Here is a 4,181-nt window from a genome sequence, read left to right as displayed (position 1 = left end):
GCAGATAAGATGCTGAGATATTGAAGATGCTAGCCTCCTGTGTTCCCTGTCTGTACCAAAACGTTTAAACTGATTTTAATCTAAAAAGTGAGTTAATAGATTCTTACATGGATTCATGCAGTTTTTGAGCAAAGTACGATGTTACTCTGCAAGTACAAATTCACCCCACATACGTATATATGTATGTGTGCATGTTGGTATTGTGTGTGTGTTTGTTTATGTGTGTATCTGGAGTGGGTGTTTGTGAGTGGCTGTGATAGAGTGCGTATATATGTGTGTGTGAGTGCAAAGTAATCTAAGTCTGTGAGAGGGTGCATGTGTGAGTGAATGTTGGAGTGTGTGTGTCTGTAGGAGTGTGTGCGTATCTCGGGTGCGGGATTTGCATGTCTGTGTGAGAGAGTGTATATGTGTGTGTGAGTGTAAAGTGTTTAAGTCTGTGAGTGGATGCATGTGGGAGTGTGTGTGTCTGTACAACTGTATGAGTGTCTGTGTACATGTCTGTGCATAGGAGTGCCTGTGTGCGTGTGTCTGGGGTGTCTGTTTGTAAGTGTCTGTGAGAGAGCGTGAATATGTATGTGTGTGTGAGTGTAAAGTCGTCCAAATCTGTGAGAGGATGAAATGTGTGAGTGTGGGAGTGTGTGTCTGTAGGACTATGTGTAGTGTCTGTGTACGTGACTGTGCATAGGAGTGTCTCTGTGTATATCATACAATGCAGGTCACCTGTAGTGTGATGTGAAACCTTGGTCCCAGTTTATTCCCTCCCTATGGGTACCGATCTTAGCTAACAGCCTGTGCTCTGCCACGTTTTGCTGCTGCCTATCCCGAAGTTCGCCTTGGATGATGGGCACCAGAAGGTCCGAGGTTGAATGTCCTGGAACGCTGAAGTGTTCTCCAACTGGGAGGGAACACTCCTGTCTGTTGATTGTTTTTTGGTGCCCATTCATACAGTGCCGTAGCCTTTGCTCGGTTTCACCAATGTTTCATGCCTCAGGGCATCCTTCCCAGCAACGTATGAGGTCGACAACGTTGGCTGAATCGCAAAAGTACCTGCCTCATAAATAGTGGGAGGTGTCCCCACGTGTAATGGTGGTATGTATGCCCACACTCTGACACCTCTTGCAGCGCCTACTCTGACAAAGTTGTATCAAGCTTTCCTGCACGCCGGGCGTTGATCTGTTGGAGGTTTGGCGGCTCTTTGAAGGCGAGCAGTGGAGCTGTGGGAAAGGTCTTGGCGAGGTGCTCATTCACGTTGATAATGTGTTGCGGGTCACGAAGAACATGGCGTAGTTTCCCGGCTCCTGGGAAGTACTGGACAGCGAAGAGTACCCTGTCAGTTGCTGCACTGTCTGTCTCCTGAGGAGGTCATTACAGTTCCTTGCTATGGAACTGGCGGTCGATGAGTTGAGCATCGTACCCCGTTATTATGAGGGCATCCCTGAGTACTTCCAGATGCCCATACGTTACTCCTCATCTGAACAGATCCGGTGTATGCACAGTGCTTTCCCACAGGGGATGGCTATTTTAATAAGTTTTGGGTGGAAGCTGGAGAAGTGCAGCATTGTGAATTTTTCTGTGGCTTTGAGCTAGAGTGTGGTGCTGAAGTGTCTAAACTTGATGGAGATGCATGTGTCGAAGAATGAGACAGATAGTAGAGTGTAGTCCATGGTGACTTTGATGGTGGGATGAAGCTTGTGGATATCATTATGTAGTTTTGTCAATGACTCCTCACCATAGGTCCAGAGGAATAAATTGTCGTCAATGGTCCTGTTGTATAATGTTGGTTGGAGGTCCTGCGTAGAGAAGAAGTCTTGTACGTACCTGTGCATGAAGATGTTGGCATACTGGGGTGCAAATCTAGTCCCCATAGATGTTCCATATGCCTGGATGAAGTACTTTTTGTCAAAGGTGAAGAAGTTGTGGTCGAGGATAAAGCGGATGAGATGTAGGATGGTGCTGGGAGATTGTCAGTTGTTGGTAAGTTTGATACTGTGTCATAATGACCATTCAGATAGCTGCTGCAAACACGGTGAGCGGAGTGGTGTAACTCTGAAACAACAACAACAATGCTGTATTTGAATTGCACTGAAATTTGGAAGTTAAGGGCTGCCAAATCATTTGTTGGCAAATGTCATTTTTGTTTTCTGAAATGCGGAAATCTCGAGATTATATGTTTAAATCTTTTTGTTCTTATTGTTGTTGAATCACCTCGCCCTTTCTGTCAGAGTTTGACTTCATTCGTTGTCATGAAATATCCTGCAGGTACACAATTATGATTTCTAATTTCTATGTATGCCACATTCTTCCCTGAAACAAACTTTTCTATTGATTTTGTAGAACGATGTCGGCTCTTGATCTTGTCCTTTTATTGCTGGTTTGTGAAAATTTACCTGTCCTATAGTACTCACCACTACAAAGTTCATAGTGAATCCTTTGAGTTGCAACACAATTAATGTGACAGTACATAAGAATAAAATCACCAGTATTTATGCAACTATCTCAAAAATGTAGTCATATTCATCATTTAAGTTTTCTTTACACTATAAGCAAAGAGAATACACACAAAAACATGACAGCATAAAACTGCACAATATGGTGCAGAGTATAATCAGAAACTTCTGTCTGATTTCCAACTATGAGTCATTTTGATTCTGACCCTTGCTCTGACCAGTCAGTTCCTTACCAACTAGAATAGCACACTAAAATGTGTCGAAGGAAACGTTCAACAACATAATTAAAGCTCATTTTAGGAATGTCGTTGAAGCTTTATCCAACATTCTAAATGCATCCCATCCTAGGTTGCAAAATGGTTTCACCTATAGAACACTCCAGTCTAACATTGTTATTTATCAGATTGAGCTTAAATCAAAAGAAGATGAGAATGTTTCTTAAACTAAGAAAAATACCATATATTGCAAGAGGCACTGCAGCAGCTTTTTGGGTGCAATATTTAGATATCAGCGTCTTGCAACATATCAAACAAAAATGAAGGTGATGAAGACACAGATTGAAAAGTCCATTCGGAGAAAGTGAGGACTGCACATGCTGGAGATCAGAGTCGAGAGATTGGCGCTGGAATAGAACCACAAGTCAGGCATCATCCGAGGAACATTCTATTTCAATGTGAACCAGGTGGTAGCAACCTTTAGGCAAAGAGGTCAGTTAAAAAAAAAAAGTAATGTGAATTAATAACTATTGTCTCTGTTCAGCATAACATTCGTGAAAATTGTCAGTACATACACCATTACCATGGCAACCACATAACGAATGGAGCAGCTGGAGCTTCCCCAATTTCCCTGGGATAGCATCACAATTGCCATTAGAGTTGCTTTGACAGAGAGAGAGCTGGTAGAGGAAACCGATTCTTATTTGGATTCGCGTAGATATTCGTAACTGGCAGTGCATACTGGTATTTATTTGGAAATGTGCACAGCTGAAGCAGAACTAAGCCAGATAAATGCTGTGGCCCTCAGTTTTTCTCTAAAGTCAGAGAACTGAAGATTATTAAGATTCCAATCATATGAAGGTCAGAATATTTATGATTTCTCAGAGTAATCATGGATTCCCTACAATGCAGAAATAAGTCATTCAGCCCAGTGTATCTACACCAAACTTCCAAAGAGTGTGCAACAGAGGTTCTCCATCCTCGCAACCCCACATGGAGTACTCGCTTCCTCACAACTCTCTCCAACCTCCGTCTCCTCTCCACACCCACCCTATATCAATAACTGTGCATTGCACATGGCTAAACCACAAGCCTGCACATCTTTGGACGCTGTGACGCAATTTGGCAAAGATAATCCAAATAATCTGCATATTTTTAGAATGCCGAGGAAACTGTAGCGCCAGGAGGAATCCCATGAGAACGCGGGAAGAATGTGAAAATTCCATACAGACCATCACGCAATGATAGAGTTGAACCCGTGTCTTTGGTGCTGGGAGGCAAAAGTGTTAACCACGAAGGACGCCATTGTATGTGAGTAGTTAAGTAAAGGTTCTGCAATGTCGGAATTGCTCAGAGTATCGAATCATTCCCTCATACCCAAGATATTTTGATGTGATGTCAGCTTATCCATGGAGCACTACAGCACAGAACAGAAACGCTCATCCAATGCGTCCATGCCGACCAAGTTTCCCAACTGAACTAACCCCTTTTGCCGGCATTATTTCCATCTCCCTCCTCC

At 43.1% G+C, this 4,181-nt stretch overlaps 1 pseudogene; it reads right to left on the bottom strand.

Moving 5' to 3' along the window:
• Positions 1-781: 781 nt before the first annotated feature.
• On the bottom strand, positions 782-1,409 carry LOC148138206 (uncharacterized; annotated as a pseudogene).
• Between the last annotated feature and the right edge of the window lie 2,772 nt (positions 1,410-4,181).

Source organism: Chiloscyllium plagiosum, unplaced genomic scaffold, assembly GCF_037043375.1.
Source record: "Chiloscyllium plagiosum isolate Xiang-an unplaced genomic scaffold, Cpla_swu_hap1 HiC_scaffold_41, whole genome shotgun sequence".
NCBI lineage: Eukaryota > Metazoa > Chordata > Chondrichthyes > Orectolobiformes > Hemiscylliidae > Chiloscyllium > Chiloscyllium plagiosum.
Note: the sequence above shows the minus strand (reverse complement) of the source record. Positions and strands in the feature narration are given on the sequence as shown.